The 22,953-nt window shown below is 44.7% G+C and overlaps 1 long non-coding RNA gene across 1 annotated transcript; it reads left to right on the top strand.

Annotated features, from left to right (window-relative positions):
* The first annotated feature begins 432 nt into the window (after positions 1-432).
* Positions 433-6,779, top strand: LOC134300324 (uncharacterized). The gene is made up of 3 exons (XR_010007342.1): positions 433-530; positions 2,081-2,207; positions 6,697-6,779. It is a non-coding gene; the product is annotated as an uncharacterized LOC134300324 (long non-coding RNA).
* Positions 6,780-22,953: the final 16,174 nt, after the last annotated feature.

Raw genomic sequence — 22,953 nt, 5'->3', positions numbered from 1 at the left:
CATTTATTAATCTTCACTATGAATAAATAAATGTATAAAATGCATTTTAAAAATAAGGTTTGTAGTAGGTGGGAGAAACGAATGTGTGGTTTGACTAAAATAAATACATCATGTCAGACTTTAATAGATTTATTTATGTCCAATATAAAAGTATTATGGATTTATTTATCATAACTATAAATTAAAATATAAAAGTACTTTCTATAAAACAAGATTTGTAGGATGTGTGGGAATTTAATTACAGATCATCAGACGAAAGCCATTTCATGTTCAGACGGCCTGCCATATATTCACCCTGTTTACAGCCTCACGGCTTAAACAACAGGCAGTTAAAACAGTCTGAAAGACTTTTTTCCTGAATGTCCCTTTAACGAGGAATAAAATACATCCATCTATCCATCTGTCTATTAGATCTGTAATAATGCAGTCAGCAGAAGAGGGACACGTCACCCTGGAGGATCTACAACATGAAGGATTCCAGAAGAAACGAATTAAAAAGGAGGATGAAGATGATGATGATGATTTCTTCTGTAAGTAAATGTGGAGCACTTTTCCACCAAACAGTGGAGTGTGGTACAGTACAGTGTGGTACGGTACAGTGTGGTACGGTACAGTGTGGTACGGTACAGTAGTGTGGTACAGTACAGTATGGTACAGTGTGGTACAGTACAGTGTGGTACAGTACAGTGTGGTACAGTACAGTATGGTACAGTACAGTGTGGTACAGTACAGTGTGGTACAGTACAGTATGGTACAGTAGTGTGGTACAGTAGTGTGGTACAGTACAGTATGGTGCAGTACAGTGTGGTACCGTACAGTATGGTGCAGTATAGTACAGTATGGTACAGTGTGGTACAGTACAGTATGGTACAGTAGTGTGGTACAGTACAGTGTGGTACAGTACAGTATGGTACAGTAGTGTGGTACAGTACAGTGTGGTACAGTACAGTATGGTACAGTACAGTATGGTACAGTACAGTATGGTACAGTGTGGTACAGTACAGTGTGGTACAGTACAGTATGGTACAGTACAGTATGGTACAGTAGTGTGGTACAGTAGTGTGGTACAGTACAGTATGGTACAGTGTGGTACAGTACAGTATGGTGCAGTACAGTGTGGTACAGTACAGTATGGTACAGTACAGTATGGTGCAGTATAGTACAGTATGGTACAGTAGTGTGGTACAGTACAGTGTGGTACAGTACAGTGTGGTACAGTACAGTATGTTACAGTACAGTATGGTACAGTACAGTATGGTGCAGTACAGTGTGGTACAGTACAGTACAGTGTGGTACAGTACAGTGTGGTACAGTACAGTGTGGTACAGTATGGTACAGTACAGTATGGTACAGTACAGTACAGTGTGGTACAGTATAGTGAGGTACAGTACAGTGTGGTACAGTATAGTGAGGTACAGTACAGTGAGGTACAGTACAGTGAGGTACAGTACAGTGTGGTACAGTACAGTGTGGTACAGTATGGTACAGTACAGTGTGGTACAGTACAGTGTGGTACAGTACAGTGTGGTACAGTATGGTACAGTACAGTATGGTACAGTACAGTATGGTACAGTACAGTACAGTGTGGTACAGTACAGTGTGGTACAGTACAGTATGGTACAGTACAGTATGGTACAGTACAGTGTGGTACAGTACAGTGTGGTACAGTATGGTACAGTACAGTATGGTACAGTACAGTATGGTACAGTACAGTATGGTACAGTACAGTACAGTGTGGTACAGTATAGTGAGGTACAGTACAGTATGGTACAGTACAGTATGGTACAGTACAGTATGGTACAGTGTGGTACAGTACAGTGTGGTACAGTACAGTGTGGTACAGTACAGTATGGTACAGTACAGTGTGGTTAGTATTGGAGTCACTAATCAGTAGAAATAATAAGAGAATGTGGATAGTGGGATTAGAACCTGTACTGTACCGTACTGTCCTGTGCTGATACACTCCAGTCTGGATTTAAGTTTTAATCTAACTAGAATTTATTTGTGATTGGAAAATCAAACCCACAATCTTCAGTTTCCTCCAGTTGTTGAGTTTCTTCTTCACATTGATGAATTTCAGGTGAAGTATCTTTAATCCCGGTGGAACTCGTCCCTTCTGTGGAGCTGCTCTTCTCAGAGAACCAAGTGTGGAGGTTTCCAGATGAAGCCTGTGAAGAAGGAAGAACCTGAAGATAAAGATGAACTCAGTAAGATATTTTTATATTTTGAGTAAAATAAGAACATCTCTAATCCGAAGGTTGTATGTGGAAGCAAACGAAGAACCACTGAACATGAGACTGGTTTATAGTACATTACAGAGAAGATGCTCCAATCTGTCATCAATGTAAAGAAAGACTAACAATAAAACACATACTGATAGCATGCAAAACACTACACTCAGAAAGACTGAGGTTTTTTAAGGAAATACAAAATGTGCTTAAAGCTGCAGCACCAGGGAAAATAATGAATTTTTTAACATATTTAAATCTAAAACATCTTTTATAATTTGTTTAAATGACACAAAATGAAAAAACAACTTGAGTACCGCCGTATAAATGACCCCAGTGTGTCGGTATGGCGTTAAAAACTAATCAATCAATCAATATAGTACATTACTAAGTTAAGAGCTAACAAGCAAAACCAACTTACCTTCTGTTAGGGGTTGTCACAGCCAATCAATCTTCTCCATCTTGCTCCGTCCTGAACATCCTCATCTGCGCAAACCCGAACCATGTCCCTCTAATAAATTCACTCCCAATGAGAATCACAGCGTCTTCCTCTCTGGCATTTCCAGCTCCGTCTTCTGTCATTTAGTCAGTGCCACTGTCTCCAAGCAATCTAACCTCCATCTCTCCAGGCTCAACTTAACCTGCACACTTCTCCTGCTACAGATCACAGTGTCATCAGCAAACATCATATTCCTGTCTGACCTCGTCTGTCAGCCTCAAATTCCTCATACCCCAGTTCCTCTCTCGGCACTTTATCATGAGCTTCCTTTAGAAAAACACACATAGTGCAGCAGCTCCTTCTGTCCTTCCCTAAACTTCTCCATCAACATTCTCAAAATGCAAACATCAAATCTTACTCACAAATCCTGCTCCACAAACTTGTTTTCTTAATCTTCCATCACTCTTTCCCAGATCTTCATACTGTGGCCTGTCACCTTGATGACCCTGTAGTTGCAGCAGCTCTGCAGATCACCATTATTTTAAAAATCTGAACCATTACGCTTTTTCTCCACTCCTCAGGTATCCTGTCACTTTCAAAGATTTTGTTAAACAATCTATTTAAAAACTCCACGGCCGTCTCTCCTAAAGCTTTCCATGCTTCCACTGGTATGCGGTCTGTGCCAACTGCCTTTTTACTCTTCATTTCCTTTATAGCTGCCCCACGTCCTCCTTGTTAATCCAAGACTCTCCCTGGCTTAATATTTCTCATCAAACCTTTATTCATCAGCTCCTTAAAAAGACAAGTCATCATTTGTCAGTATGTTCCCATCTGCATCCTTCATCATTCTAACCTGCTGTACATCCTTCCCAGCTCTGTTCCACTTGTCTGGACAATTGCCTCAAGTCCTTTTCACCTTCCTTAATGTCCAACTTCTCATCTAGTTCAGCAAACACCCTTTTCTTTGCCCTTACCACATCTTCTTGTACTCCTGCCTCTTTGTCTCTGACTCCTCCTTCTTAAACTTTCCTGCATTTCACCTCCAAATCTCCCTTTCTAACTTTCTCTGTACAGATTTTACACAAAGTAAATTCCTAGCTTAACCACTTTGTGGTCATTGCCCAGTTGTCTTGCTCCCCTTCACCACCACCTAGTTCCTGTCTCACCTCTGAATTTGACACCAGTCTTTATCATTTACCTTCCCCATATCTGATCCTTGGTTCACCCTTCTTCCTCCTCCTCACCTCCAGAACCATCCTTTGGACCAGCATCTGGTGCTGTCTAACCACACTTTTTCCACCTTACAGTCTCCAGTTTCTTTGATGTTGCTTGTGCTGTGTAGTGTATATAGTCCACCTGTGTGCACCTTTCCCAATGAACCAGGACCAGGATACCGTTGACGGATAAGGCAGTACTTGCAATGGTGTTATGTCATTCTGGATTTGAGGCCAGTATTCAAAGCTAAACAACTTTATTAGGTTTTTATTCTACCCAAATGATCTTGTTCAAATTTAAAAAATAATGTGTCTCTGAGCGATATAAGAACTACTTGTTTGAATGTTGCCTGTCTGCATTTGGTGTGCAGCTGCACAGTTGTCCATAGTAGATGGTAACATAAAATATAATAAAATACAACAATGTTCAATTTATAAATTCAAAAAGCATTCTTCCGTGACCCCAGGTAGTTCGTTAAGTGTTGTTAGGCAACATGAGGGCAAACATAACATTCACTTTATCTTTTCAGTGGCGTGTTAATATGGAATGATGTGAGGTGGTCATAGGTGTGCGGATTTTACAGCTTTGAACGCGGCTCAGCCAATCAGATTTTAGGACCGGAACTATCCATTTTATAAATTCAGTTTTTATTAGGGATGCACCGATCCGATATTAAGATCGGATATCGCTCCCGATATTACCAAAATGAGCTGGATCAGATATCGGATAATTAGGCCGATCCATCGGTCCGATACGTTCACTTTAGTTCGTATGCGACGCGTGCTAAGCCCATACAGGACGTGCTGCTGACGTATGGCGTAGAACACAAACAAAAACAGCAACATGGAGCGAGCCAAAGAGTCAGCTGCATGGAGGTATTTCATGCTTGCTATGCCAACAAGTTGCCTCGCTGTCTTACTGTCTACATAAGCGGCTGCCTCAGTAGAGAGGATTCTAATAAGTCATCAACTTATAAGTCAGGTTATTCGAACGCGCTACTTACACAGCGATTCCATCGGGTTTAGCATTTAGCATCTTGCCATTAAAACCAATGAACTGAGGTAGCACAGCACTAACGCTAACGTCAATATTTCCCTTTATGTACCGATAACCGTTAAATTTCCTGACAAGCTTGAACTTGCAAATAAAAACACTCAGTACAAGTTTATACAAGTTAAAAATCAGTAATATTTTATTTACGTTTGATAATAACTCCATTCGTTTCTCCGCCCCGTCAGCCATGTTTATTCTTCTGTGAGAAAAGCGCACCCGACCCGCAATGAATGCTGGGATTGCTTTGGTCACCAAGGCAGTGTCGGATGCTCACTCGTTCAGTGAAAATAACAGAAATATTAAGATGCCTGTTTATTATTTTATTGACAAATAAATAGCAGTTCAGTACATTTATATCTGTGTTAATTATATTTTGTTTTGCAAACTTAGTAATGTTTAAGTCGATCCTGATGCCTTAAGTCTTTCCCACATAATAAAGTATACGGTTTATTAATTCAGGTATCGGATCGGTATCGGGTATTGGCCGATATGCAAAGTATATGTATCGGAACTGAAAAAGTTGGATCGGTGCATCCCTAGTTTTTATACTGTTCAGAGAGACGTGCATCTTGCCACAGAAGTTATAAATTCATGTCAGTACTTTGGTGTTTGATAATCTCCTCCCAACAGACCTCCTGTCCAGTCATTGACTGATACACTGGAACATCACATCTCTACTCTTGTGTCAGTTCTTGACGATGAGTCCAGCACAACATTGCTCTGACCCTTGCGATATCTAACTTTAAACGCTGAACTGAGCCAAGCATGTTGAGCAAGATGATGTTCAGGGTGATAAAAGACCCATGTAGACTGTTTCTAAAGCTAAATAAGCTTGCTCGGCATTACTTAGAGCCAGCATGGATCCAAGACCAATGTCACTCCCATCAGCTTGTATTATGAAAAGATAAAAGGTTAGGGTTGGTTTGCACTTTTTGAAGTGCTTTTTTCAAATCCCTAAAAGCATTCTGACACTGATGTAACATCCCCAAACGGAGCATGAAGAGGGGCAGCATTTTCAGAAAACTGTTGTCTGAAGCGATGCCAACGGACAAACCCTAGATTTTGCTGGGTAACAGAAGGCTTTGTACCGCTTCAACTTTTGTTTTAATATCACATTTATAAATCTTGGGACTTCAGGATCTTCTCCTTTTTTCTTACTAGATTATACTTTTTGTCTCACCGCTTCCAGCACACCAAACACCAGGTGATTGCTCACTGATGTACATGAAACAGAATTTTCCAACATACTTTTTCAACACTGTTCATCAGTGTCCGAAACGTGGCGGTGGTGATTGACAGACGTGTAAATGTGTACGCTGTTCTTTACAGCACAGACCATCTTGTGTAGATTACTCTGTATGTTCTGTATACCTCCACTCTTAACGATTTATGATTCTTTACTAATTCTGAAAAATTCTAAAATGTTGTTTACATATGATGAACAGAACATATAAATCTTATACGAATGCAGGCCGGTTTTCAACTGAATGGAATCACAGTGGAACTTCATGAAGGTGGGGGAGGGGGTCTGATGTAAACGTGTCATGTTGTAAGTGTGAGTGTTTGTACTGGGTTGATCACATTACAGGACTTTAGCCTCAGATCTCAGTTTAACATTTACTAATAATCTTTATTATTTATAATGTTATAAATGTATTTTATTATTTATAATGTTATAAATGTATTTTATTATTTATAATGTTATAAATGTATTTTATTATTTATAATGTTATAAATGTATTTTATTATTTTCTGCTTCAGAACTGAACAAGGATTTCTCCTGCTCCTCGTGTCCACGTTCCTCTACAACCCAAAATCACCTCCACAATCACATCAAGAGCTGCAACCATGATAAATATGATGCGCTGGTGAAGATTAAGACTGAACATGAGGATCTGATGCCCACCAGAAGCTCCAGTAATCAGCAAACGTCCTCTGGTACTGTCAGCATTAACACCTCTCTCAGTCCCACACAGGAAGAAGGAAACGTCTGCTCACAGTGTGGGAAGAGCTTCATGTACCTGAGCAGACTAAAAAGCCACCAGCGCATTCACACTGGAGTGAAACCATATCAGTGCTCACAGTGTGGGAGGAGTTTTACTCAAGAGTGCTCTCAAAACCCACCAGCACATTCACACTGGAGAGAAACCGTATCATTGCTCACAGTGTGGAAAGAGTTTTATTACACAGAGTGTTCTCAAAATCCACCAGCGCATTCACACTGGAGAGAAACCATATCGGTGCTCGCAGTGTGGGAAGAGTTTTATTACACAGAGTATTCTCAAAATCCACCAGCGCATTCACACCGGAGAGGAACCACATCAGTGCTCAGTGTGGGAAGAGCTTCAGGTTCCAGAATGTACTCCAAATGCACCAGCGCATTCACACTGGAGAGAAACCATATCAGTGCTCACTGTGTGGAAAGAGTTTTAATACACAGATTCATTTAAAAAAACATCAGCACATTCACACTGGAGTGAAACCATATCAGTGCTCACAGTGTGGAAAGAGTTTTAATACACAGAGTGAGCTCAAAAAACACAAGCGCATTCACACTGGAGTAAAACCATATCAGTGCTCACAGTTTGGAAAGAGTTTTAATAAACAGTGTAATCTCAAAAGACACCAGCGCATTCACACTGTAGAGAAACCGTATCAGTGCTCGCTGTGTGGAAAGAGTTTTAATGAACAGAGTGCTCTCAAAACCCACCAGCGCATTCACACTGGAGAGAAACCGTATCAGTGCTCACAGTGTGGGAAGAGTTTTAATACACAGAGTAATCTCAAAAGACACCAGCGCATTCACATTTTACAGATATGATGCTCACAGTGTGGGATCTGCTTTGCTTATTTATCAACACTTAGACACAAGTGTGACACATCAGATTGTACCAAACAAGTTAAAATATATAAATCCTCCTTGAGTGAGTAAGTGTCGGTGGAAAAAGTTAGCAATGAATTAATTATACTGTGTAATTAATTGCTAATAATCCATTACAGGGCACCACTGTCAGTTTTAAGGGAAATTACCAGGAAATCCAGATTAATAACAGATCAGTCACTTCCTGTAGGAGTAAAGTGATCTGCATGCTGCATCATTTGTGGGTGATTTAAATTTTGGAGGAGCTCTAAACTCCTAACTTTGAATAACTGTGTTGCCTCTTTTCAGCTCATATAAAGAGGTGTGGGGTGCAGGAGATGAACTTTCCTTAAGATCATGTGATGAAATAGGTGCTGCCCACCATGCAGGTTACTCACTTGTGGTCAGTAGGTGATGCTAAAGGCAACATTTTAAGTTGGCCCACAAAAGAAACTGATCTGATTGTAGAAGTGAACTCTTAATATCACTAACATAATAACAGAACTAAATCTAAATACTGATATATAGATTAAACAGCTCTAATACACAGAAATCAATACAGATGTGATTTAAGCATGCAGTACTAATGTTCTTTAGACTTGTGTACAGGATATTGGTATAACATCATTCCTAACACTATATCTTCAGTCACACACACTATTAAAATAGAAACGATACATAAAGTATATTTATGTCTGAGGCAAATTCATAGACATTGCAACAATTGCAGCAATCAGATCCCAATTCAGGTCACTGGAAAAATTGACATTAACAAATAAATTCATGGAATAGTTCTTCAGCGGTGTTCTGCTACACAAGTGTCTCCAGATAGATTGATGCTTTTTATCCAGCCAACTGTGGGGAAATGAAACACAGCACACTTGGTATTTTTTGCTCCCCAGTAAACTGAACTTTATTACTTTGCTAACATGCTAAAAGTTTAAATGTAAACCATTCTATGTAAAACACCTTAGTGGTAAACCGTGAAAGTCTCAATATTTAGGGATGCATCAATCCAAATGCATAATGTGCAACACGACATTAACCCATGTTAGAAATTCGGCATACAGGAGTCAGGAGACCGGGTCGTCATCCTAAGAGTCTTTATTGACACATAGAGATGTATGGCCGCAGCTTGGAAGACCAACAGAATCTGACTAGACATATTTTGGGGACACTTTATCTACATCAGAAATGAGGGGAGGTATTAAAAAAAGAGGAGGTTAAGGGGGGGAGACATTGGAACAAAGATTGGGGTAGTGTGATAAAAAGGGTGTTGGTTTTATAGCGGGTAATACAGGATGAAAGGATCAAACGGGGGTTCATTTCGGTATACAAAAAGGGGTGAGGAGGCCGCTCAGGTGGCGCAGCGGTAAAGTACGCTAGCGCACCAGAGTTGGGTTTCTAGATGCATCGTATCGAAACTTAGCTCTACCTTTCCGACTAGGTTGGGCGGCAGTATGAACAACGTTTGGCTGTTGTTCAGGGGCTTAAGGGTAGAGTCGGATCATAGGTCCTCATAACTGGTACAACTGCGGGTTGACTGACGGCGCCTGCACAGGGCTGAGGAATAACATTGAGGGGGGTGTGACCCTCCATGCGCGGTGTCTCTCGGTGTATGAACTCGGCTCGTGCAGGTGTAAAATGCAGGCTGTACTGATTGCGTGCCGGAGGGGGTGCAAGTCAGTTGAGTGGCGTCCTCAGTCGGCGGCAAAAGGTCGAACCAGTATAGAGGACATAATCAGGGTAATTGGACATGACTAGAATAGGGATAAAAATTGGGGGGGAAAAAGTGGGGAAAAAATAGATAATTAAAAAAAAAGGGGGTGAGGAGACAGGATTTAGGGGTATGAGGGAGACGGAAAAAGGTGAGGGGTGAATCTCTCACCCAAGATCTAAAACATAATTAAACAGTGTAAACCCAAATAATCATGTTATTTTGGTGTAGAATATTATTATTATTATATTAATTTTCTTGATCATAGGTTAGTCTCCAGTTTTAGTGCATAGACTTCACATAGTCTTTATTAACCAGAAAGTTTGTTCAGACTGTGTTTGCACCAGTTTTTATTCAAACCAATTATGTGTCTTCAACGGAGGGCTCTGCACAGTGAAAGAGTATGGAACAGTAGTAGCAAGATGGCGGAGTGTATACATTATGCACTCTGAGAGCGTTTGTGCTGTTGATTAAGATAGGAAAGCCTACTTACACAGTCAGGGTGATCCTGACCTGCTTAAATAAACTGTTTTTACATGTTGACACAGATGTTACTAATATAACTTGTTTTTGCATACAGCAGTTGCTACAGTTCAGGCAAATGGTCACCTGTTTATTTGTAGTAGATCTTGGAGTGTGTTTGCGTCAGTGGAAGAGTGGGTGTTTGGTCAGCGCAAAACCTTTTCCACTCATGCAAAAAGACGCTTAGCGCACAATCAAGTTTGGTATAGAAGTTAGGGGTCCATGTCAGCTTGTCAGAAACTCACCTGGGAGTGGACGCACTGGCCAGGATTTTTCCTGATCAGTTACTGCCAAGACTGCACAGGCCTCCCAGTCTAGAAGTGGCAGGATGATGATTGGTGAGGTTTTTTTTTTTTTGTCCTTTTGTAATGTGTTGCATGGATTAGTATTGTTATGGTCACTTATGTGTCATTTATGTATTTTGTTTGTTATTGGTTGTTTGTTAATAAAATATATAAATACATATCAAACCTTAATCCTCGATCTCATTACTAATTCCTAAAAGCTTCTGCCCTGTTTGAGGTAAAAATTAAATTTGATATTTGTTTTACTCAAGCAAAGTAGTGTGTGTGTGTGTGTGTGTGTGTGTTTGTTTGTGTGTGTGTGTGTGTCTAAGTTTGTGTATGTGTGTGTAAGTTTGTGCATGAGTGTGTGTGTGTGTATATATATATATATATATATGTGAGTGTTTGTGTCAGAATCAGGCTTTATTGGTCAAGTGTGCTCACACATACTAGTTTTATTTGTCATTTGTCTTTGGTTACAGGGATGCCTGCAGTGCACGAAAAATACAATAGACAGACAGACACTTTATTAATCCCGAAGGAAATTAAGGCCTCAGTAGCTAGTTACATTTATCAAAAAGTCAAAAGTAATAGTACACACTACAGAGATTCACATTATACAAACAAACGAGCAAGTCTCTGTATAACAACAACAGGACCTGGGGGTACATATGGAGATGTTTTTGTTTTACATCATAGGGTTGCTATAGATTATAAGTAATTAACAGCTGTGATATAGAAATCACTCACACACTTTCACAGAACGACAGCAACCCAACATCCCTGATCACCAGCATAGGCAGCTCTACACCAGTGGTCCTCTCTGCAGACCTGATGATGTGCTGTAGTCCTTCAGTGTTCAGTTGTATTGGGAGTATCAACATTTCACACAGTTCTGATGGTACATTTAAAGAAAAAAGTCTCCATATTGCTAAACTAACAACTAACTTAGCATTGATTGCTAACTAAAATTTAGCTATAATGAGAATATCAACATTTACCTCAGGTATGTTGGTACATTGGTTATAAATTACTCCATATTGCTAACACCACAACAATTACTATTAGCATTGATCGCTAACTGAAATTCTGTGTTCAGCTACATTGAGAATATCAACATTTACCTCCGGTATGTTGGTACATTGGTTATAAATGACTCCATATTGCTAATATAACAGTAATTACTATTAGCATTGATTGTTAACTGAAATTCTGTGTTCAGCTACATCCAGAATATCAACATTTACCTCAGGTATGTTGGTACATCGAATATGAATTACTCCATATTGCTAATATAACAGTAATTACTATTAGCATTGATTGCTAACTGAAATTCTGTATACAGCTACATTGAGGATATCAACATTTACCTCAGGTATGTTGGTACATCGGTTATAAATTACTCCATATTGCTTATATAACAGTAATTACTATTAGCATTGATCGCTAACTGAAATTCTGTGTACAGCTATAATGAGAATATCAACATTTACCTCAGGTATGTTGGTACGTTGGTTATAAATGACTCCATATTGCTAATATAACATTATTTACTATTAGCATTGATCGCTAACTGAAATTCTGTTTACAGCTACATCCAGAATATCAACATTTACCTCAGGTATGTTGGTACATCGGTTATAAATTACTCCATATTGCTAATATAACAATAATTACTATTAGCATTGATCGCTAACTGAAATTCTGTGTACAGCTATAATGAGAATATCAACATTTACCTCAGGTATGTTGGTACGTTGGTTATAAATGACTCCATATTGCTAATATAACATTATTTACTATTAGCATTGATCGCTAACTGAAATTCTGTTTACAGCTACATCCAGAATATCAACATTTACCTCAGGTATGTTGGTACATTGGTTATAAATTACTCCATATTGCTAATATAACAGTAATTACTATTAGCATTGATTGCTAACTGAAATTCTGTATACAGCTATAATGAGAATATCAACATTTACCTCAGGTATGTTGGTACGTTGGTTATAAATGACTCCATATTGCTAATATAACATTATTTACTATTAGCATTGATCGCTAACTGAAATTCTGTTTACAGCTACATCCAGAATATCAACATTTACCTCAGTTCTGTTGGTACATCGGTTATAAATTACTCCATATTGCTAATATAACAGTAATTACTATTAGCATTGATTGCTAACTGAAATTCTGTGTTCAGCTGTGCTGGAGTGTAGGTGGTGTGGTCACTGGGCTTCAGTGTAGGTGGTGTGGTCACTGGGCTTCAGTGTAGGTGGTGTGGTCACTGGGCTGGAGCTTAGGTGGTGTGGTCACTGGGCTTCAGTGTAGGTGGTGTGGTCACTGGGCTGGAGCTTAGGTGGTGTGGTCACTGGGCTTCAGTGTAGGTGGTGTGGTCACTGGGCTTCAGTGTAGGTGGTGTGGTCACTGGGCTTGAGTGTAGGTGGTGTGGTCACTGGGCTTGAGTGTAGGTGGTGTGGTCACTGGGCTGGAGCTTAGGTGGTGTGGTCACTGGGCTTAAGTGTAGGTGGTGTGGTCACTGGGCTTGAGTGTAGGTGGTGTGGTCACTGGGCTGGAGCTTAGGTGGTGTGGTCACTGGGCTGGATCTTAGGTGGTGTGGTCACTGGGCTGGATCTTAGGTGGTGTGGTCAGTGGGCTTGAGTGTAGGTGGTGTGGTCACTGGGCTGGAGCTTAGGTGGTGTGGTCACTGGGCTGGAGCTTAGGTGGTGTGGTCACTGGGCTGGAGCTTAGGTGGTGTGGTCACTGGGCTGGAGCTTAGGTGGTGTGGTCGCTCGACTGGAGTGTAGGTGGTGTGGTCGCTCGACTGGAGTGTAGGTGGTGTGGTCACTGGGCTGGAGTGTAGGTGGTGTGGTCATTGGGCTGGAGCTTAGGTGGTGTGGTCACTGGGCTGGAGCTTAAGTGGTGTGGTCACTGGGCTGGAGCTTAGGTGGTGTGGTCACTGGGCTGGAGCTTAGGTGGTGTGGTCACTGAGCTTGAGTGTAGGTGGTGTGGTCAATGGGCTGGAGTGTAGGTGGTGTGGTCACTGGGCTTGAATGTAGGTGGTGTGGTCACTGGGCTTCAGTGTAGGTGGTGTGGTCACTGGGCTTCAGTGTAGGTGGTGTGGTCACTGGGCTTGAGTGTAGGTGGTGTGGTCACTGGGCTAGAGCTTAGGTGGTGTGGTCACTGGGCTTGAGTGTAGGTGGTGTGGTCACTGGGCTTGAGTGTAGGTGGTGTGGTCACTGGGCTGGAGCGTAGGTGGTGTGGTCACTGGGCTGGAGCTTAGGTGGTGTGGTCACTGGGCTTGAGTGTAGGTGGTGTGGTCACTGGGCTAGAGCTTAGGTGGTGTGGTCACTGGGCTTGAGTGTAGGTGGTGTGGTCACTGGGCTTGAGTGTAGGTGGTGTGGTCACTGGGCTGGAGCTTAGGTGGTGTGGTCACTGGGTTGGAGCTTAGGTGGTGTGGTCAGTGGGCTTGAGTGTAGGTGGTGTGGTCACTGGGCTTGAGTGTAGGTGGTGTGGTCACTGGGCTGGAGCTTAGGTGGTGTGGTCACTGGGCTGGAGCTTAGGTGGTGTGGTCACTGGGCTGGAGCTTAGGTGGTTTGGTCGCTCGACTGGAGTGTAGGTGGTGTGGTCACTGGGCTGGAGTGTAGGTGGTGTGGTCACTGGGCTTCAGTGTAGGTGGTGTGGTCACTGGGCTTCAGTGTAGGTGGTGTGGTCACTGGGCTTCAGTGTAGGTGGTGTGGTCACTGGGCTTCAGTGTAGGTGGTGTGGTCACTGGGCTTGAGTGTAGGTGGTGTGGTCACTGGGCTGGAGCGTAGGTGGTGTGGTCACTGGGCTGGAGCTTAGGTGGTGTGGTCACTGGGCTTGAGTGTAGGTGGTGTGGTCACTGGGCTAGAGCTTAGGTGGTGTGGTCACTGGGCTTGAGTGTAGGTGGTGTGGTCACTGGGCTTGAGTGTAGGTGGTGTGGTCACTGGGCTGGAGCTTAGGTGGTGTGGTCACTGGGCTGGAGCTTAGGTGGTGTGGTCAGTGGGCTTGAGTGTAGGTGGTGTGGTCACTGGGCTTGAGTGTAGGTGGTGTGGTCACTGGGCTGGAGCTTAGGTGGTGTGGTCACTGGGCTGGAGCTTAGGTGGTGTGGTCACTGGGCTGGAGCTTAGGTGGTGTGGTCACTGGGCTGGAGCTTAGGTGGTGTGGTCGCTCGACTGGAGTGTAGGTGGTGTGGTCACTGGGCTGGAGTGTAGGTGGTGTGGTCACTGGGCTTCAGTGTAGGTGGTGTGGTCACTGGGCTTCAGTGTAGGTGGTGTGGTCACTGGGCTTGAGTGTAGGTGGTGTGGTCACTGGGCTTGAGTGTAGGTGGTGTGGTCACTGGGCTGGAGCTTAGGTGGTGTGGTCACTGGGCTTGAGTGTAGGTGGTGTGGTCACTGGGCTTGAGTGTAGGTGGTGTGGTCACTGGGCTGGAGCTTAGGTGGTGTGGTCACTGGGCTGGATCTTAGGTGGTGTGGTCACTGGGCTGGATCTTAGGTGGTGTGGTCAGTGGGCTTGAGTGTAGGTGGTGTGGTCACTGGGCTTGAGTGTAGGTGGTGTGGTCACTGGGCTGGATATTAGGTGGTGTGGTCACTGGGCTGGATCTTAGGTGGTGTGGTCGCTCGACTGGAGTGTAGGTGGTGTGGTCACTGGGCTGGAGCTTAGGTGGTGTGGTCACTGGGCTTCAGTGTAGGTGGTGTGGTCACTGGGCTTCAGTGTAGGTGGTGTGGTCACTGGGCTTGAGTGTAGGTGGTGTGGTCACTGGGCTTGAGTGTAGGTGGTGTGGTCACTGGGCTGGAGCTTAGGTGGTGTGGTCACTGGGCTTAAGTGTAGGTGGTGTGGTCACTGGGCTTGAGTGTAGGTGGTGTGGTCACTGGGCTGGAGCTTAGGTGGTGTGGTCACTGGGCTGGATCTTAGGTGGTGTGGTCACTGGGCTGGATCTTAGGTGGTGTGGTCAGTGGGCTTGAGTGTAGGTGGTGTGGTCACTGGGCTGGAGCTTAGGTGGTGTGGTCACTGGGCTGGAGCTTAGGTGGTGTGGTCACTGGGCTGGAGCTTAGGTGGTGTGGTCACTGGGCTGGAGCTTAGGTGGTGTGGTCGCTCGACTGGAGTGTAGGTGGTGTGGTCGCTCGACTGGAGTGTAGGTGGTGTGGTCACTGGGCTGGAGTGTAGGTGGTGTGGTCATTGGGCTGGAGCTTAGGTGGTGTGGTCACTGGGCTGGAGCTTAAGTGGTGTGGTCACTGGGCTGGAGCTTAGGTGGTGTGGTCACTGGGCTGGAGCTTAGGTGGTGTGGTCACTGAGCTTGAGTGTAGGTGGTGTGGTCAATGGGCTGGAGTGTAGGTGGTGTGGTCACTGGGCTTGAATGTAGGTGGTGTGGTCACTGGGCTTCAGTGTAGGTGGTGTGGTCACTGGGCTTCAGTGTAGGTGGTGTGGTCACTGGGCTTGAGTGTAGGTGGTGTGGTCACTGGGCTAGAGCTTAGGTGGTGTGGTCACTGGGCTTGAGTGTAGGTGGTGTGGTCACTGGGCTTGAGTGTAGGTGGTGTGGTCACTGGGCTGGAGCGTAGGTGGTGTGGTCACTGGGCTGGAGCTTAGGTGGTGTGGTCACTGGGCTTGAGTGTAGGTGGTGTGGTCACTGGGCTAGAGCTTAGGTGGTGTGGTCACTGGGCTTGAGTGTAGGTGGTGTGGTCACTGGGCTTGAGTGTAGGTGGTGTGGTCACTGGGCTGGAGCTTAGGTGGTGTGGTCACTGGGCTGGAGCTTAGGTGGTGTGGTCAGTGGGCTTGAGTGTAGGTGGTGTGGTCACTGGGCTTGAGTGTAGGTGGTGTGGTCACTGGGCTGGAGCTTAGGTGGTGTGGTCACTGGGCTGGAGCTTAGGTGGTGTGGTCACTGGGCTGGAGCTTAGGTGGTTTGGTCGCTCGACTGGAGTGTAGGTGGTGTGGTCACTGGGCTGGAGTGTAGGTGGTGTGGTCACTGGGCTTCAGTGTAGGTGGTGTGGTCACTGGGCTTCAGTGTAGGTGGTGTGGTCACTGGGCTTCAGTGTAGGTGGTGTGGTCACTGGGCTTCAGTGTAGGTGGTGTGGTCACTGGGCTTGAGTGTAGGTGGTGTGGTCACTGGGCTGGAGCGTAGGTGGTGTGGTCACTGGGCTGGAGCTTAGGTGGTGTGGTCACTGGGCTTGAGTGTAGGTGGTGTGGTCACTGGGCTAGAGCTTAGGTGGTGTGGTCACTGGGCTTGAGTGTAGGTGGTGTGGTCACTGGGCTTGAGTGTAGGTGGTGTGGTCACTGGGCTGGAGCTTAGGTGGTGTGGTCACTGGGCTGGAGCTTAGGTGGTGTGGTCAGTGGGCTTGAGTGTAGGTGGTGTGGTCACTGGGCTTGAGTGTAGGTGGTGTGGTCACTGGGCTGGAGCTTAGGTGGTGTGGTCACTGGGCTGGAGCTTAGGTGGTGTGGTCACTGGGCTGGAGCTTAGGTGGTGTGGTCACTGGGCTGGAGCTTAGGTGGTGTGGTCGCTCGACTGGAGTGTAGGTGGTGTGGTCACTGGGCTGGAGTGTAGGTGGTGTGGTCACTGGGCTTCAGTGTAGGTGGTGTGGTCACTGGGCTTCAGTGTAGGTGGTGTGGTCACTGGGCTTGAGTGTAGGTGGTGTGGTCACTGGGCTTGAGTGTAGGTGGTGTGGTCACTGGGCTGGAGCTTAGGTGGTGTGGTCACTGGGCTTGAGTGTAGGTGGTGTGGTCACTGGGCTTGAGTGTAGGTGGTGTGGTCACTGGGCTGGAGCTTAGGTGGTGTGGTCACTGGGCTGGATCTTAGGTGGTGTGGTCACTGGGCTGGATCTTAGGTGGTGTGGTCAGTGGGCTTGAGTGTAGGTGGTGTGGTCACTGGGCTTGAGTGTAGGTGGTGTGGTCACTGGGCTGGATATTAGGTGGTGTGGTCACTGGGCTGGATCTTAGGTGGTGTGGTCGCTCGACTGGAGTGTAGGTGGTGTGGTCACTGGGCTTGAGTGTAGGTGGTGTGGTCACTGGGCTTCAGTGTAGGTGGTGTGGTCACTGGGCTTCAGTGTAGGTGGTGTGGTCACTGGGCTTGAGTGTAGGTGGTGTGGTCACTGGGCTTGAGTGTAGGTGGTGTGGTCACTGGGCTGGAGCTTAGGTGGTGTGGTCACTGGGCTTGAGTGTAGGTGGTGTGGTCACTGGGCTTGAGTGTAGGTGGTGTGGTCACTGGGCTGGAGCTTAGGTGGTGTGGTCACTGGGCTGGATCTTAGGTGGTGTGGTCACTGGGCTGGATCTTAGGTGGTGTGGTCAGTGGGCTTGAGTGTAGGTGGTGTGGTCACTGGGCTTGAGTGTAGGTGGTGTGGTCACTGGGCTGGATCTTAGGTGGTGTGGTCACTGGGCTGGATCTTAGGTGGTGTGGTCAGTGGGCTTGAGTGTAGGTGGTGTGGTCACTGGGCTTGAGTGTAGGTGGTGTGGTCACTGGGCTGGAGCTTAGGTGGTGTGGTCACTGGGCTGGAGTGTAAGTGGTGTGGTCATTGGGCTGGAGCTTAGGTGTTGTGGTCACTGGGCTGGAGCTTAGGTGGTGTGGTCACTGAGCTTGAGTGTAGGTGGTGTGGTCAATGGGCTGGAGTGTAGGTGGTGTGGTCACTGGGCTTGAATGTAGGTGGTGTGGTCACTGGGCTTCAGTGTAGGTGGTGTGGTCACTGGGCTTCAGTGTAGGTGGTGTGGTCACTGGGCTTGAGTGTAGGTGGTGTGGTCACTGGGCTAGAGCTTAGGTGGTGTGGTCACTGGGCTTGAGTGTAGGTGGTGTGGTCACTGGGCTTGAGTGTAGGTGGTGTGGTCACTGGGCTGGAGCTTAGGTGGTGTGGTCACTGGGCTGGAGCTTAGGTGGTGTGGTCACTGGGCTGGATCTTAGGTGGTGTGGTTAGTGGGCTTGAGTGTAGGTGGTGTGGTCACTGGGCTTGAGTGTAGGTGGTGTGGTCACTGGGCTGGAGCTTAGGTGGTGTGGTCACTGGGCTGGAGCTTAGGTGGTGTGGTCACTGGGCTGGAGCTTAGGTGGTGTGGTCACTGGGCTGGAGCTTAGGTGGTGTGGTCGCTCGACTGGAGTGTAGGTGGTGTGGTCATTGGGCTGGAGCTTAGGTGGTGTGGTCACTGGGCTGGAGCTTAGGTGGTGTGGTCACTGGGCTGGAGCTTAGGTGGTGTGGTCACTGAGCTTGAGTGTAGGTGGTGTGGTCAATGGGCTGGAGTGTAGGTGGTGTGGTCACTGAGCTTGAGTGTAGGTGGTGTGGTCACGGCTGGAGCTTAGGTGGTGTGGTCACTGAGCTTGATTGTAGGTGGTGTGGTCACTGAGCTTGAGTGTAGGTGGTGTGGTCACTGGGCTGGAGCTTAGGTGGTGTGGTCACTGAGCTTGAGTGTAGGTGGTGTGGTCAATGGGCTGGAGCTTAGGTGGTGTGGTCACTGGGCTGGAGCTTAGGTGGTGTGGTCACTGGGCTGGAGTGTAGGTGGTGTGGTCACTGGGCTTGAGTGTAGGTGGTGTGGTCACTGGGCTTGAGTGTAGGTGGTGTGGTCAGTGGGCTTGAGTGTAGGTGGTGTGGTCAGTGGGCTTGAGTGTAGGTGGTGTGGTCACTGGGCTGGATCTTAGGTGGTGTGGTCAGTGGGCTGGAGTGTAGGTGGTGTGGTCACTGGGCTGGAGTGTAGGTGGTGTGGTCACTGGGTTGGAGTGTAGGTGGTGTGGTCACTGGGTTGGAGTGTAGGTGGTGCGGTCACTGGGCTGGAGTGTAGGTGGTGTGGTCACTGGGTTGGAGTGTAGGTGGTGTGGTCACTGGGTTGGAGTGTAGGTGGTGCCCAAGTCTTATAGGAAAATGTGTGTTAATAAATATTTTCTGAATAAATCAAGTAAACTTTGATCAGCTGCCTGAGTTTCATCACAACAATTTAAAGCACACACATCACCCATCATATCACCAAGAACATTTTGGACCTCCAGTATTTTAAGTGCAACTTGCAGGTTAACGTCCACATTTAATTAATGTAGAGATATGTGTATAGATGTGACATCAAAGGTGAATTGTCTGGTAAGAAATATTAAAAGCATTTACAAACTTCTCTATGTTCATTTCATACTAACATTATCTGTAAACATATAATCATTAAAAGTTATGAGTTTATTATAGTGCAGTTCAGCACAATAACAGCACAATAAACTAAGTAACTGCACCAGGATTTTAACTCGGCATTTAAAAAGCACACAGTCAACTAACTGCGGTAAAGTTGGTTTCATATTCGCATATTCGGATTTCTTTCTTCAATAGCTTTTGAACAGTGCGTGCTAAAAAGGATTTTAATACAATCATCAAATTGCTCCAAAACAAGTTGTATTTTATCAAGTGTAACCCACATTACATACTACAACTCTTATACTGACACTTTTACCCTTTATTACATAATAAAAACAGATTTTTATTCATAACTTCAATAGCATTTAAAGTATTCAGCATATTAATAACTTCAATATTTATCAAAATATTTATCATATTGCTCTAAAACAAGTTGTATATTATCAAGTGTAACCCACATCACATATTACACCTCTTGACAGTGTCAGTTTTAGAGGTGTAGTATGTAATGTGGGTTACACTTGATAAAATACACCTTGTTTAGGAGCACGTGTGTACGGTTTAGGACAGTTAATGTAAGAGTTGTAGTTTGTAAAATGAGTATTTTTATTAAACACAAAAGATTAAATAAAAGATAAATGAACCAATATATGTGGTGTAGCATAAGGGGTTGGAATGAAATACATCTTGTTTTGAAGCAATATATTACCAACAAGATTGGGATTTTCACAAGAACCTTTTATTACAGGCCTGCAGATGTTAAAATCACCGGTATAAGAGGTTTAGTAAGTCATATATTAATAAAATAAGGAGTGAAGTGCCTTTTCCCTCGCTGATCTTGTGTTTTTACTGTGTATTGTAATGTGTAGACGGTTCCTCAGCACTCGCTGTGCTCACGGCTGCATGTAGAACACATGCTGTGTGGATCTCAGAAGACAAACATTTGTGAAGTAAAGTAAAGTTGTAGCTGCTGGCCTTGGATGTCAACAACGATCGTTTGTTATTATTAAGCCTATAGCAGCATCGTTCAAAAGCTATTGAAGACAGAAATCCGAATATGTGAATATGAAACCAACTTTACCGCAGTAGTCAACTAACGTCAGCTAACAGACTGTTAATGCTAATGTTAAGGATTAGCTAACGGGAATGCTGAGACCTGTGTTATTTTCGGCTTTCTAAAATAACTACTCATTTTAATAACATTTCAGGCATAGTATAGACATTATTGTTTATTATTATAAACTGTTTAAGTTTATGACTTACCATCGAACTTCAGGGTTTAGCAGGGCGCCGCTTCACCAACGTCTTTTTTTATCCATTTCTCAATTTCCAGATAACAGTTTAGCCGTTGACGAGATCTTCCGTCGTCTGATTCTTGTGTGCTTTAACGAGCCCTGACTCAATAACACATGTGGCAGGAAGTTCATCTTTAAGCAGATACACAGCGCGTACGTTGACAGACTCATTTCTGAGAATGAAATAACTGAAACCTGACTACATTTGTATTTGGCGTGGTTCACCTGACGTAAAGCTCTGTGTGAAGGCAGAGACGGCTGGTAAGGCTTGGAGGCAGTGACACTGAGCTGGAGGTGGCAGAGACGAGGACACTGTGGCTCTCACTGGTAGTGACGAGGATGGAGAAGATCAGGAGGGAGTTTATTATAACGATGGTGCAGGTGGGATGTTTTGAAGTTGGTGAGGTGAGATTGAGATGGTTTGAGCATGTGCAGATGAGGGATGAGAGTTATATAGGGAGCTTCATGGATGTAGTGAGGGAGAACATGCTGACTAGCTTACTGTTTTTTCCCAAATTCAAACATCAGAATAGGAAATCGCAAGACTACAGAGATGGTGGTTAGGGTTAGGTTAGGGATAGGGGTTTAGGGTTACCAGAGGAACAGAAGCCCCCCCATTCCGGTTTTCATACAGGGAAAGGAGGTGGAGCTGGTGGACTCCTACAGGTACCTTGGGGTACATATAAACAACAAACTGGACTGGACACAGAACACGGATGCCATCTATAGGAAAGGACAGAGTAGACTGTTTTTTCTGAGGAGGCTGAGGTCTTTCACTGTGTGTAACAGACTGCTGAAAGCTTTTTATCAGTCTGTGGTTGCCAGCGCCCTCTTTTTTGCTGTGGTGTGCTGGGGTGGTGGCATCAAGGCTGGAGATGCCAACTAAATAAGCTGGTCAGAAAAGCCAGTTCTGTTGTGGGTCTACAGTTGGACAGTCTGGAGGTAGTATGTGAGAGGAGAACAAAGGATGAAATCAGGGCCATCCTGGATAATCCTTCTCACCCTCTCAATGAGGAACTATGGAGGCTGGGTAGTTCATTCAGTCATAATTTCACCAAAGAGCAAGACGGAGCTCTTCAGACGTTCTTTTGTGCCAACTGCCATCAGACTGCATAACAATAGCAGAATACACAGACACCCCCCCCCCCCCCATACAATAACTCAAGACCCCCCCCCCTTTCCCAGCACTGGACTCTATGTTTCATTATACACATATACACTACATTGCCAAAAGTATTCGCTCACCTGCCTTCACACGCATATGAACTTAAAGGTATTATTTAGGTGGTGGATGATTCTCAGCACTGCAGTGACACTGACATGGTGGTGGTGTGTTAGCAAGCCCGGAGTGGCTAATCGGGAGATTCGGGAGGATTCCCGATGGGCCGGCTCATGTCAATCCCGAGTTTGGGCCGGTTGGATGGGAAAAATAATTTTGACACTAATTTGTCACTTATGTAATCTTTTTCTTTCATTCATTCTCCATGCATCTGACAGCGCAGCCCCTACATCACAGTAGATTAGATGGGTTCTACCATCTGAGGGAATTCCCCCCTCCCACATGTTTCAGTTGGTTTGGCCCACGAGGCGTCTTTTCTGGAGCGCCGGTAAAAGTAAACAGAACAGCGCAAACCATCAGTCGGTGGATTTTGTAGAACCCAGTACACACCATTAATCACAAATATCCAGTTTCAAGCTGAAAATAATAAACATAATTTGAAGTGTAATATATTAAATACCCTAACTCATTAATGGAATGTTTTTGTTCCGACGCTACTGTACTGATGATAACCTTCTGATGATAAGCTACTGACTACTGAAGGGACAGGTAGAGGATAGTCTAACAAAGTTATTTAAACTAAGATAGTTATTTGTAATGTAAAATATAACGTAGAGAATATACATGATATGTGTTAAATTATTCAAACATTCAGAAAGATGTCCGAATTTATTTTAACAAATGGAGAGAAATAGCCTAAATCACGATCAATTTTACACCATTATAATATAGGCTAAAAAAAACTTCAAGCATGTTATGTTATTCAGCAAAATAGTTTTTTTTCGTTTCAGAGCAGCAGATAAGCCAGTCTGATCCTGCTGGTGAACTGAGTAGGCATGGAGAGGCCAGGACTACAGAGACAGGTAGAGAGAGTAAAAATTAACTTAAATTAAAAAAATTAAATTAAAAATTAAAAAACTAACAGATGTGATGGATTCTAAATGATACCCAGTA

The sequence above is a fragment of the Trichomycterus rosablanca genome, chromosome 2 (genome assembly GCF_030014385.1).
Source record: "Trichomycterus rosablanca isolate fTriRos1 chromosome 2, fTriRos1.hap1, whole genome shotgun sequence".
Lineage (NCBI taxonomy): Eukaryota > Metazoa > Chordata > Actinopteri > Siluriformes > Trichomycteridae > Trichomycterus > Trichomycterus rosablanca.
This window is presented reverse-complemented; position numbering and strand designations above follow the sequence as displayed.